The sequence below is a fragment of the Cupressus sempervirens genome, chromosome 2 (assembly GCF_028749045.1).
Source record: "Cupressus sempervirens isolate cs-2001-9-10 chromosome 2, ASM2874904v1, whole genome shotgun sequence".
NCBI classification, from domain to species: Eukaryota; Viridiplantae; Streptophyta; class Pinopsida; order Cupressales; family Cupressaceae; genus Cupressus; species Cupressus sempervirens.
The window spans coordinates 758,872,033-758,886,704 of NC_143119.1; the positions used below are offsets into that span (position 1 = coordinate 758,872,033).

A 14,672-nucleotide genomic window follows, 5' to 3' on the forward strand; every position below is an offset into this window, starting at 1 on the left:
GGATAGAAGAAACATGTTACAACTGGTATGCACCTCAAGCAGTGTGCTCATTTGTAACTTCCAATGTTTTCCTCTATTTTAGACTACAGTTTCTAAAAAAAAGATTAAATCTTGTTTGATTGTAGTTGAGATGATTATTAGGCCAACAACTACTCTTTTGATGTACGAAATATCCATAGGCCTAGACAATCCTACAATGTATCAAATCGTGAAGTGCCTGTAGTAATTTTGTACCCATATGAATGCAACTATTCTCATGTCTTTGCTTCAATCTGCTCCAGAAACATATGAATTATTTGATGACATAATGCTCCTTTCAGAAAGGCAAATTGTCTATTATGGACCAAGAGAAAATCTGCTTGAGTTTTTTGAAAGTTGTGGATTTAAATGCCCTGAAAGAAAGGGCACACCATACTTTTAACAGGAGGTTTATATATTTTTAGAACCTTAGTATAGTAAAATTTGAACTTCATAAAGAACAAGTTTTTTAAAGATCTGATTCTATATAATTTGGTGATGGATTTCCATATCCTAAATCAAATTTTCTTTGTTTATGGATTGTGCACCTTTTTCATTGTTGATATGAATGCTTAACCAAAAGATCAAAGTGATCCTTTGCAATTTTTTCACTTCCATTATCTTTCTCCAATGTGTGCATATATGACATACATGAACTTTGCAGGTAACTTCATTAAAGGACCAAGAGCAGTATTGGGTAGATAGAGATATACCATATCGCTATATCTCTGTGGTAGAATTTGGGGAGACATATAAGAGATTTCATTTAGCAACAACACTCTCTGGTGCATTAGCTTTGTTGAATCAAAATCTTTTAGCTTGTATTATAGTAGCTGAAGCTTGCTTTGTTCAATCTCAATCTTTATCATTTTGAAGTGTAAATTTCCTACGAGTAGCAAGGACTCCAACTTGAGACAACCTGTTAGCATGCCGATACACTCTTCTATTGAGCTACTATCTATTGTGCTATAAGGAGTGTGGATTGTTTTGCAAACATTTAGATTTGATTTTAGCCAAAAATTGATTACTTTATTTATTGTTTGATTTTACATCTCTTCAGAGCAGATCATTAAGCTAAGACATGGAAAATCCATCTGAGTGTAGATAACTACTATAGTTTATGAATCTTCAGAGGTTAAAAGCTTTAGGGAATGTTTGAAAGTAGCATCAAGTAGGTGAACTGGTATTTTGAGTCTAGATGACACAAATTTTTTATGCTTACAAGGTTTTTTGGGCTGGAGTGGTTTGCAAAGAACAAAATATTTTGAGAGTATATGATTAAGTATGGAAACAATTAGCTTAGATTTTAAGTAGTTATGGATATGGCTAGGTCCAGGCACCACTTTTCTTTAGTCATAGTTGAAGATTCAGATGCTCCCAGTAGTCAAATCATGGAGAAGACGTCAGGATTGAATTTCACTAGATTTTTGTGCATTTCCTTTGTTTTCTTCCTTGTGTTACCAACTCTTGTTACATTGAGCTACAATGTTGTTTCTCAAGATTCCCCATCAGAACCTTCTCAGATATCAAAAATGTAGTACAATGTAGCTCGCTCTGTCAAGGCAGTAGATGGCATTGGGGCTCAAAGTGAAGAAACTGAATTAGATGAAGAGTAGAAAGAAGAAATTCAAGTGTTGGCTTTAAAAGAGGACATACAAGACAACATGACAATGAACCAAGGTCTTATCACTAGATCCCTATAGCTATTTTGTTCATCCATATGGTTTTGTATATCTACTTTGAAATATGTATATGAGAAATCCTATTCTGCAGTAGTCCTGGTAGTTAATAGAATATTAGTAATAGGATTGTTGCATTTGAAGTTTGAACTTGTAGACCCTCTTACAACATACAACTTAGCTTTCAAATCTTCTCCTTCATGAGGTCATAATGTAAAGGACTCTTTATTGTGCACATTTTTCATTCTTTGGTTATTGCACCACATTTCATATTATTGCTAATATTAAATGAGAAAATTGTGGAAGGGAATTTCATATTTAGTTATAAACTAGAATGGTTGTACTTGTTCGTTAGTTTGATAGGCATTTTTTATTTTTAGTTCAGTTTTTAATGCCAAGGCATTTTAAAGCTTTAGGCCTTGTACTTTATTTTTAATCATAATTAAATTTTCATCTTACAGGGTTGAATGATAGCTCTTCTCGGGAGAGTGCTTAGAATATGGATCTATCATTAGATGGTTTGCTTACTGATGGGTTTAGTTCAAGCAGCTACAAAAGAAAGGATCAAGTGTATCACTATCAAAAAGCATCCAAATATAAGCCATCAGCCTATTTTCTAAAGAAGCTTCAAAACTGTGAAGCACTCCATAGGAAATGTGGCCCTAATAATAAATTTTTTAAGAGAACTTTGGATGATCTTAAGTCTGGAAAAACACTAGCAGATGCATATTGCCAATATGTTGTGTGGGTTTCATACATTGGACTAGGAAATATGATAGTGACAATAGCTACTACATTTCATTATGCCCTCCTAACCAATAGAGTGCTTCTTATAGACAGAGGTGTAGATTTGACCAATCTTTTTTGTGAGCCATTCCCTAATACATCATGGTTTCTACCTCCAAGTTTTCCCATGGCTTGGCTACAACCTTTAAATGAAACATATATGCATAAAAACCATTACAACTACCAACAAGAGGAAAGGAGGAGCTCAAGTAGTTTATATATAGGCTTTCATAGCAAAAGTTCAGCATTAGATCCTTAGAGAGAAATATTAATTGAAAACAAATAGTAAATGATTGAGCTTTTAAAGCAAGAATCCAACTCTAAAACCAAGATCCAATCCTAGATACAATGAAGCTAAAACAAATGGGACCAAATGAATTTGGCATAAAAGACAACTCTTAATTATGGCAACAAAGCCAAGGGTGTGCTACTTTTGTGGTCAAAAGAAGATCAATTAAAATTTTAAAAACAAAAACACATCTTCAAGATATCAATCTCCTGAGCATGATTTTAGGGTTCAAATCCCTAATTTAATATGGTAGCATCCTCCATGAATAAAGGTTGATTTTGTCATGTGATTACCTATTACGTTCATGTAATTCAACACCTAATTTTTGAAACCCTAGCAAAAATATTAGTGATTACCTATTACATTATGAAGCTCCTTATAAGCATTCCATCCGCAAAATAAAATTTTTGTGGTTTTTGCCAAACAATCAGTAGTTGCAACAACAAATTATTGACTCCAAAGCATTTACCTACTCTACACAACAATAACTCTGTCAGAATTTGCAAATCTCTCATGCCGCTCAACAGGTAGCAACGTAATTCCAACGTCTACTAAATAATAATAATATGAAAAGAAAAATTTGCACATGTAATAATTTGGGGTTTCCTACTATGCTCCTAAAGCTAAACCAGTACAGACAACAAAACTTACATGGCTCAAAAACATGATGGGGACTTGTACATTTCCTGCTTGAAAGCCTTCAAACTGTAATTCCTCATTCACCATTTTCACGTGATCAATCCATGAAAGAGAAGAGATGGACACCCAACCTTGCAGAGCTAATCTACCTCTGCACAAGTGCCCCCAAATAGATTATTGAGGGTCCAAACACATGTCTCCTAGTCAATGATAGAAGAATCAACCCTAAGTTCCTAGCTCAGAAACAATATTCATTCCTCAAAGTAGAGATGAAGAGATTGATTACTGGTCCTCTGCAGGAAGGCCATGTTTGCACTGTCGAATGGAGTGTTTGATCATGACCACCCTATTTAGCTCAGTCCAATATAGTATAGAGAAAGGGCTTATTATAGGTTTTTCATGGAGGTATATGGCATTTAAGGCTAGATCATCGATTGAAGCTAGTTGGAGAAGGACAGACAAAATGAAATAGGGTGACCTACGACCTTTTTCATTTTAACATTATGAAGCCCTTGTTAGTCAAAATTTTGACCAACACGAGCATGGATTTAAAAAATAAAAAATTCTTGCATATTACGACCAATCTAAAACATTTTAATAGATGGTCAAAAATTTTGTTCTAAAAATGGGCTCAAATGTACTAGTGTGTAGTCTTCAAGGTCACCAATATTTCATCTAGAAATGACATAAATCCTCAACAATCTGAAAATTGATACTATGACATTTTGGATGTACTTGAGTATGACTTTAGTCCATTCAAATTAGTTCTATTTTTTGTAAAATGGTATAGGCTACGACTAAATTGAAATTATCCTGATAGGAATGTTATTGAACATGATAGTGGATTTACAATGATTAATACAAGGTCATTTGAGCTAGTTGGAGATGATTCCTATGTTCTTCCAAGACAATGTGAGAAAGTGCTTTACTTTGGTGTTCCACATAAATTAGGTTGATCATTTTTTTTAGACATGATCCAAGAGGAAGGCTGGTAAAGTATAATGTGATGGAAGAAGAAGATACTGAAGAATCAGAAGACAAAGTAAATGATGATCACAATGACTGTTACACAGTGATGATGATGATGAAGAAGAAGATTTTAGTGATGCTGACAATGATGGTGATGATGATGATGATGATCATGCTGATGAAGATGGTAAATATAAAGGCGATGATGGTCATGATGATGATGGTTATGTTAATGGTGATGAAAATGATGATGATGGCAATGAAGATGGTGATGGTGACGACGATGATCAAAGTGAGAACTACAATTATGGTGATGATGATGATGATGACATGGATGAAGATGATGATCAATAACATGATCAATGAAATGTATGTTAACATATGATCAATGTCAATTATGATGAGGTCATGATTTATTTATAGAAATTTGTTTGCCTTGTATCTTTTTATAATTAAGTTATTATGTGTTGAACTCTACTGTCATGGAGTATATACCATGATATTGCATAGCTACCACACATTACGTAGAGGTAAGGAATTAAAAAATATATAATGATTTTGATGAATGCATCATGTTATTTTTGTCTTCTACATAATTTGTATCATATATATCATGTATTTTTTGGCTAATTTAAGATAAAGGGTTGCATATGCAGGCTATTTCACACCTTTGACTAGAATCTTGCACCATCACATGGATTGGCAGGTATAAGTCAATATAACCTATAGATACAATTTTTTATTTGCATTTCTTCTCTTTACCATCAACATTCCTAGTATGTCTCTCATTATGGATTGCAAGTATCACGAAATAGGTATTTGTCTGATCTGTCTTCCTTGAGTGAGGAAAATGTGGGAATGTTGACTCCAATATAAAATCTACTATTTTATTAATAATTTTTTTTGGTAAGTCTATTACTTTCATTTCAATTTTGATTGCTAAGAATTACTAATCTTTTTCACAGGGCAACATGGATACACCACAAGGCACAGGCAGGAATGTACTAGTTCACACACCTTCTTTAGTAAAGGTAAACCTTAATTAGTGTAATAATACACATTATATAGGAAAAAATGTCATATTATTATGTTATTTTCTTTATGGATTTGGAGTTATTTTGATGGAATTTTACTAATATTGATATCACAACTTGATACTTATTGATAGGGAAAAGCAAAAATGACAACAAATCAAATGCGATCTAAAACATAGGTGTCAGTTGTAGATGAAATCACGTGTAGCAATGCAAAGTAATAAGCCCGAAGTCCCAGAGACTAGAAATTATCGCCTCTGATAACAACATCCTCTACATAATGTGCTGGCACGCTAGAACCTGGTGTGCTGATCAAAAAACTTACATGAGTGTAATACCGAATGCATTGCACTTGAGACATGAAGGCTGTTAAAAAATAGAGCAGAAGGCTTGCATATTTGACAGACCCAACTGAAGTACTTCTATCTCCATAGATTATTTGATTCGCCAGTATTTTGGATTGACTGCTGGTTGTGCTGCTACCAACAATGGTGCCAATCACTGAACTCAGACTTATGGAAAGACCTGCCAGATATGTGGCAGCTGATATGTTGCTTGAGATCACAGTAAGTGCTATTTCTGTGTTTCTAGGGATGCCCTGCAATCATAGACATTTAGATAAGATTACAATTCAATTCATTGAGAATAGAAAGGAGTCTTGAATAAGACCCCATATTCATAGCCCATAAACTCATAATAAAATATAGTGATAAAATTCTTAACCTTTTCCTTGAGAGAAACATAATCAAGGAGACATAGGCACTGAAAGAAGAATTGATGCTTAGAGTCAATTTTTTTAAGGTACGTAGTAATTAATCTTAAGCAATAATAAAATTTCAATAGAAGTTTATATTTTATAGTATCTTATGGATCATGATAAAAAATATTATGTGTTATTCTTATAGGATTTTGTGAGACCTACGAGACTTTGTGGTCGATATGGTGAGGGTTGTAGCGCATAACCTTCATGTAAGTAACACTTTCTCTTTACAACATTATAACACTTAACTTTGATCTTTATACATTGCAAATGAAAACAATGTTGTAAATGTCTTTGCTAACAATGTGGCTTTCTCTTTGGATGTCCTTGAAAATTACGGTTTGATTTATGCTCCAAAGTCCATAAAACAACTCCTATGAGAAGAAAGAATGCATCAATTGTACACCACATTCTTGGATCAAATTTCTGTACTACTCTAGTTATACAAAGATAACCCTAGTATGCATATACAAATTAACTCTAGTGCACAAAAAAATGCAATGTGAGAATCATATCTTTCTAGCCATAGAAACCAATCATAACTAAAACTACCATCATTCCATACATATCATCTATATATGCAGCCATAATAAGAAGCTATCCATTTCTCCAATAGAAACCAATCATTCCATACTAATATAATGAGAGAGTTGGATCTATTGCTCCAAATGAAAGAATTAGTAAATGAAGTTCACTAGCTACATGTGAAACAATATGAGCAATAATAGAAGATTGTGGTTGTACTAGTGCAACATTGTTTGTTTTCATCAACATTATGACAAGTTTAACTTTGATTTTCGGATGCTTCTAGATAGTATCCCAATTTATCTTAATGCATTGAAAACATCTTTGCTAAAAATGTATTCTTCAACTCATGATGAAGTGAAAACACCTTCTTTGGTCATCACTTAGATATTGCTGATTGCATTCTTGGAAACAATGATCTTGCATACATCTTTGACTATGCCGAGTAGAATTTGTAAAACCTTATTTTTCTATATTTTTTAATGTGTTAATCATGCATTGTTTTTTTTTTTTAGTGGATTTTATACTCATGTACCTATTTTGTGCACTAATAGATACACCATCAGTTGACAGAACAACTTAGACAAATACTACTGAAGCTGAACCATTTCTTGGAGCAATCCGTGTGACTAATACTAGTTCATTTGTGGTGACATTGTTGCTAGACAAGAAAACCATGTTTTCGTTAAAATTGCCAAAGCTTCCAAGTGCTTTAAAATTGTTATTATTTGTAGTGTAAATGTAGTTTACCTACATAACTCGTTTTGGACTAATAACCCCATGATGTTTTTGTAGGAAATGACATTTTTTATGATCATCTTTTTGAAATGTTATTGAAGCTATTTGGATCCACCATATGTAAAAGGCATGTAGTCTCATATCATTGCTACAACATTTTTGTTTTCTTCCATTTATTATACTACATTAAAGTTATTGATCTAATTTTTTTTTTTTAGTTTTAAAAAGGTGGAATGAACAGGTTCTTGAAAAAATAAATCAACTCATTACATATTTTGAGGATCTTTGTGGAAAAAAAACATTTTTGACAATGCCCTACTTGTGATGTGAATATCAGGATTTAACTGTGTGATTTTGAGTCAAACTCGATGACCCATGTTTCATGAGTAGTGATTCAACATGAATCCATCTCTCATGAGAATAAATGGAACACTTAGCACTCATTGGATCTAGGTGATGCTCACAGGGGTGAAGCACCGGGACTTCCCGGGAGGTCATCCATCCTAGTACTACTCCAGCCTGAGCGCGCTTAACTACGGAGTTTCCTCCACAGTTAAACCCAAAGCTTGCAACCCCATTTGCAAAACCTTCACCAAGTGTTGTGCCTTATGAACCATTCATTAGAAAGCCCCTTAAGCTCATCAATTGATAAGTAGGACATGATTTCCACAGCTAGTCAAATTGTGATGTGAATATCAGGATTTAACTGTGTGATTTTGAGTCAAACTCGATGACCCATGTTTCATGAGTAGTGATTCAACATGAATCCATCTCTCATGAGAATAAATGGAACACTTAGCACTCATTGGATCTAGGTGATGCTCACAGGGGTGAAGCACCAGGACTTCCCGGGAGGTCACCCATCCCAGTGCTTCACCCCTGTGAGCATCACCTAGATCCAATGAGTGCTAAGTGTTCCATTTATTCTCATGAGAGATGGATTCATGTTGAATCACTACTCATGAAACATGGGTCATCGAGTTTGACTCAAAATCACACAGTTAAATCCTGATATTCACATCACAATTTGACTAGCTGTGGAAATCATGTCCTACTTATCAATTGATGAGCTTAAGGGGCTTTCTAATGAATGGTTCATAAGGCACAACACTTGGTGAAGGTTTTGCAAATGGGGTTGCAAGCTTTGGGTTTAACTGTGGAGGAAACTCCGTAGTTAAGCGCGCTCAGGCTGGAGTAGTACTGGGATGGGTGACCTCCCGAGAAGTCCCGGTGCTTCACCCCTGTGAGCATCACCTAGATCCAATGAGTGCTAAGTGTTCCATTTATTCTCATGAGAGATGGATTCATGTTGAATCACTACTCATGAAACATGGGTCATCGAGTTTGACTCAAAATCACACAGTTAAATCCTGATATTCACATCACAATTTGACTAGCTGTGGAAATCATGTCCTACTTATCAATGCCCTACTTCTCAAAAGAGCATCCAAAAATATAAAGAATGTGAGGGACCAATATAGAAGGGGTCTAAAGGATAACCCAAAGTACAAATACCCTCCTATGATTCCACCAATGGAGTGGAATACAATAATAGAAGATGCAAAAGAAAAAAGGCTACATGGTAAAGGAAATGAACTAGAAAATGAAAAAATAAGTTATGTCATGATAGTATTAAGTAGAATGTAAGCATGCACTAATTAGTGATATTTGTAAATATATAATCTAACATGTTTCAAACTTTTCATAGGCTGCAAGATACATCAAAAACTACAAAAGCGAGACTGCAAAAGGTTGGCCAACATAAACTTGGCTCTGGTGGCTATATGAATCTTGACTCTCGACTTGTAAGTAGCAACAATGGAATTTCATATAATTTTTTAAAAAAATATAATGTTGAAAACAATTTTTTTTAATCAAAAGATACATGCAAAAATGATTATAGTAAGCAAAAAATATAGGGCACATAATTCAATGTAGAGCTCATAGATGAATATAAGAAAATTCCCTTGACAGAAGGCTGTAAAGTCGTGGCTACATGCCTATGCCAAGAATATGAAAGCCATACCCAAGAATTTGGTGCACCAAATGAGACACATGTAAATTGGTCAAATGAAAAGTAAATCAAATTGAACAATTGAGAAATTTCTTTTTTGGTGCTAGTTTCCAACATAAATTGACTGCATCACAATGCACATAATATTTCATTGCAACCTTCAAATCCTACCACAGAGCCTATGCAAGATGAAGGCCATGATGTGTATTATAGTGGTGGAGGTATTAATTTGCTATTGGAAATTAATTATGCAATTATAAATACAATTTAACATCTTCAATTGCAATTTGATGTGTAACCTTTTTTTGAATATTTTAGAGCATGTTGACCATCATGGTGAAGGAGTGGAACATGTTCAAAGTGTTCAACATGTTGAGGTGGTAGTGGATCAAAATGTTATTATAAATGATGTGGCATTGTCAGGTAAGAAAAATGCATGTTACGTTCTACTGGTTAATGAAATACTTGTAATAAAAAAAGAAAAAGAAAAAGAGCATGTCAATTTAACCCATTTACTTGTTATTGCAACAAAACCCCTTTAGTGCAGTAGCCTCATGCTCCTCAAAATAGGAGGAGCCATCATGGCCTCATTAATTAGAGAATATTAAAGTATTCTCAAAACCAAGTGAAGCTCAAACTAACATACCTTCATTAATTAATCAATTTCATTCATTATAAGTCTAGAATGATGGGATGATAATCTATGGTATAGTATGAATCTTTGAAAATAATGAACTCTTTTTTATTTGAGCTATTCTTAATTGATAGCTTTTGTTTAGTTTCTTGTTAATGATGAATAACTTAAAGTAGTATATCTATTTGAATGTGGTTATCAAAAATGTTAAAACATGTAGCTTTGGTTTTTGAGTGCCATGCGCCTAAAGTTGGATGTAGCATCTTCAAGGGACTCCAATTCAGTTTGTGGAAACCCGAATTGTTCCACACCTATATCTCTTCCATTTGAGAAGGTTGAATTACCATTATTTCCTCACAAGTGATACCTCTTTTCTAGTCTTTCATGATTAATCATAGCTGAAAGTTTGCATGTGGATTCATTTTTTTGGTTTATTTCATAACCAAAGTAGAAATCCCATATTTTGATGGTTGTAATTTTTCCTTGTTTTGATTGTTTTGGGTTTAATTTCCATTTTTTCATTTAGATTTTGAAAATGGTTAATGTTGTGGTTGCCAAGGTTGAAGCAGGTGTTGATTCACCAATATCTGTATTGGAAGATGAGGTGAAGATTTTTCTTTTTTAATTTTAATTTTCTTATTTTAGAAGGGTTCCCATAGTTTTTGCATACTAGTCTTCTAATTCTATCATGGAAAAGTAGGGCTCAAATGAGAACGGTGATGCAAAAGTTCCCTAGCCTGAGGTAAGAGGTGTTGGTAGGGGTCGCAAGAGAAGAGGGAGTGCTTATGAGTAGAATGATGCAAAAGATTACAAGCTAGTGAATGGTGGTAGAGGCCGAAAGAAGGCAACGATGCCCAATGCAATAAGTTTTTAAATATTATCTATTTACTAAAGTTTACAGTAGTATGTACATTGTTGGTGTAAATACGTATTTACTATTTACACTTTACTTAAGTTTACTTAGGTTAATGCATTATTTTATTATATTGCATTATTTTATTATTTATTTGGTGAGACACCTAGGAGTTTGCATATTTTTATGAGTTGTCATGTTGACAACATAGAAGTAAGAAACTCTAATTCAGCACATGGTGTTTACAACACTAGAGTTTGCATAATTAACTAAGTTGTCATGTAGACAACATAGTTATTTGCACTCCTATTTAAGCACATGGTGTCTACAACATTATTTTCCATGCTACACATTTGTAGGCTTATCCTCTCATCATTGTACTTACTCTTGTACTTGTTGGGTGGTCATTTTACATGAGGTCAATGATAGAAATTCATTGCACAATTCCTCTCTTGAAAAGCTAATCTTTAGGGATCAACTCCAAGGTTCAGTATTTGTCTTGCGACGTACCCAAATCTACTCAGTTGAAGATAAATGTGATTGTTATGAGGAGGCCTTTGCTGGTTTTACTATGATCTTGAAATGAAGTAAATCTATTTGGTATCTCAAAATCACATACAAAAGAAGACTATTTTTGTATTTTCTATTTTTTTTTCAATGAATTCAATCCTAACAGTGCAACTAAAATGAGTTCCTATTCTAACCAAGGCGTTAACAAAGAAAATAATGAAACTGAAATAAAATAATATGAAATTGAAATAACTATAATTGAAATCTTAAATGGTTATAAGCTACATAAAACAACACGCTGTGAGTTAAACTTTCAAAGAAATCAGTAGCAAACCAATGAAAATAGGAGCAACGCTTCCTAGAATCCACTGATGCAATCGTTGATGGGAAATTTCAATAATCGGATGATGTTTCACTCTTCATCAAATCATAGGGCCACAAAAAGTGTGCTCATGCGAGACAAAGAGTTATGCAGGCACAATTTGTGATCTCTCCTCAAGCTAGATATGTTAGTAGAATTTATAAATCTGTAGCAAACACTAGAACTAAAAGATTGCACAACCAAAAACAATATAACAAAACTTTGGCTCAATCACAATCTCATGAATTAAATTCACAAAACAATGAAACATTTAGGCAAGAATCACTACACTCTAAATGCGAGCACCAAAAGCATAATTTAATTACATAATAATGGTGGCCTTTTTTACATTTTACAATGGGGTATTTATAAGAAATCATCTTCTCAATTTGTGTTGAGAGTGAGATATATCTTCATGCAATAAAATGCTTTTAACTAATATTAAAACAAACTAAATAGATACAAACTAACAATCTAACTAGTGCTTAGAGGGACTCCATCCATATTTTATTCATTAATTGGATGCATGAGCCTTTTACATGTCAAAAAAAATGAAAGCATGAGAGAGAAAGTAGGAGGAAGTCATCAGTCTTAGTGGAAATGCGTGGAGGCACCAAAAATAGAAGCTGGTCCTTTACTAGGAGCATGTTGGAGTTAAATTGCCATCATAATGTGTTCCCGATGCATGAAAGGTGCTATTTTTGGAACTGGTAGTTAACTGTTGGTGCACTTCTAAATTGCAGAGTTGTAGACTTGCATACCTAAAAACCTATATAAAAATGAAAAATTGTGGACCTATAGAGCTGCATGAAAATGTGGAGCTATGTAGCTGTAGATCGCAATAGGGTCAAAATCTCAAAATTTTACTAAGTGTCAAAATTGAAATTCTGACATCTGGGTTTTGTTCTTCTTCATCCCAAAGCTATGTTTGGATGTTTGCCTTTGAATTTCTCTATCATCTTAGTAATTTTGGCCACATCTAGGAGATCCAAAGCCTCATATTTATCCTTTACCTTCTATTTGTAGTTTTCCACCTCAATTCGAGTCTCTGCAAAAATCTTCAAGTTTGGTATCCAACTCTAATAGTGCTTCCTTTGTCTTGAAGGCTTGCCTAATATATTCATCACTAGATGCTTCCTCTAATTTCTTCTTGAAATTTTCTACTACTACCTCAACTGGCAATAACTTCTCTCAATCTTCATCTTCAAAAATGTCCAAGCATGCATCACTGTACAACTTTTCTACTTCCAAAATTTGCTCTCGGGCTTGGTCCTTGAGCCAATGGATCTCCTCGTGCAATGTTTGCATCACTTTATTACCATCTGCTATCTTCTCTATCCAATGATCAATCAAATCTAACTCTTCTTTGAAATATACATTTATCAAAGTGCGATACCTTTGGCCCTTTATGGTTTGTATAGTTTGAAAATCCTTCCTCCATGCCCGTACCTCATCTATGATACTAAAGTCCTACCTCAAAATTGTTATGATCTTATTCATGTTTTCTTGTTTAGTATGTAGTAATTTAAAATTCCTTGTGATTGTGGTAACACCTCTATCTTCAAGGCTTTCTCACCATTCCTAACAGTCTCTCAAAAATGGATTGAGCCATACACCTTCCCCTTCTCTAAGAATGGTACTATGAGTCTCCTCAGGGCACTCAGGATCAAGAGGACCAACAACTTTCGCTAGATATCCCTTTAGGATCTCAACTTTCCTTCAAAGAGTTCAGAGTTCAATTTCATCTTGCTCCATGTGCATGAGAACCTCTTTGAATCCCATAGTCATCATCTTTTAGGTTGAATCCTGTGTAGGCTTTCCCAACATAACCTCCTTCACTTCATAATCCTCTAGACTAATAGATTTTGCATCTGTACCTTTAGGAGGGAGAGCCACTTGTGCAAATAAATCATAGTTCTATATGGTAGTGACAAACAAAAATTGCATTGCATCATGTAATGGAGACTCAGGTTTGTTCAAGATCTCTACAATATCACAAATATCATCCTCTGAAGCACAGAATTGAGGCTTAACACTTCTCATTATCTCCTTTTGGAACCATCTTAGGATATGTTTTCCTATAGATCTAGCTCTTGATGATGAAGGGGTGTGCTCAACTACCTCCTTCCCTTTATCGCTCTTTCTTGGAGTCATCTCTTGTTGTGAAGACTCTCCTTCTATAGCCTCAGTCTCTATAGATCCTCTAGCTTGCTCCTCAGCATCTTGGGAAGGCTGTTGTGCATATTCTACCATATGTCCCTCTTTTGATGCTTCATCAATAGCCCTCAGCTCTAGTTGCTCTTGTGGTGATGGTTCCTTTTGAAGTCGTTCCTCTTCTAAACTTGCAAGTGGGGGAGTTACTGAACCCTTACCTACTACCATAATATATGGTGGAGATGGAGGAGTGAGATTAGGACCCTATGTATCTGGTAGCATCTGCATCCAGTCTTCCTATTGGAGTTGACCTGTAGGGGTGTCTCTAATCTTATCCCCAACCAACTTAGTACCCACAGGCATGAAACCAAAATCTATCATGGAGAAAACATCTGCACCTCCTTCCCTTTGCTCATTCACCTAGTGCTACACTTCATCTTCTAAAGAAGAGAGTTCTAATAGTTCTACTTGGGTGGATGGTGGGGTACTGGTGGCATTCTTCCTTCTTTCTAACTCTGCAGCTTTTGCTAACTCAGTTCTTCTTTGTAGGGGTACCTATTCCTGCTACTCTTCTGATTATGTTTCTTCCTCATCTTCTTCTTCCTCTAGAATAGTTTCAAGAATATATGGATTAGGTACTAATATTATACTAATCCTTTGCCTTATCTTCATATTAATCTTGATCTTCTTATGTTTCATAGAAGGAGAA

The 14,672-nt window shown here is 34.5% G+C and overlaps 1 pseudogene; it reads right to left on the reverse strand.

Annotated features, from left to right (window-relative positions):
* LOC149575642 (serine/threonine-protein kinase Aurora-2-like) overlaps positions 1–14,062 on the reverse strand; it is a 52,012-nt pseudogene extending 37,950 nt beyond the window's left edge.
* Positions 14,063–14,672: the final 610 nt, after the last annotated feature.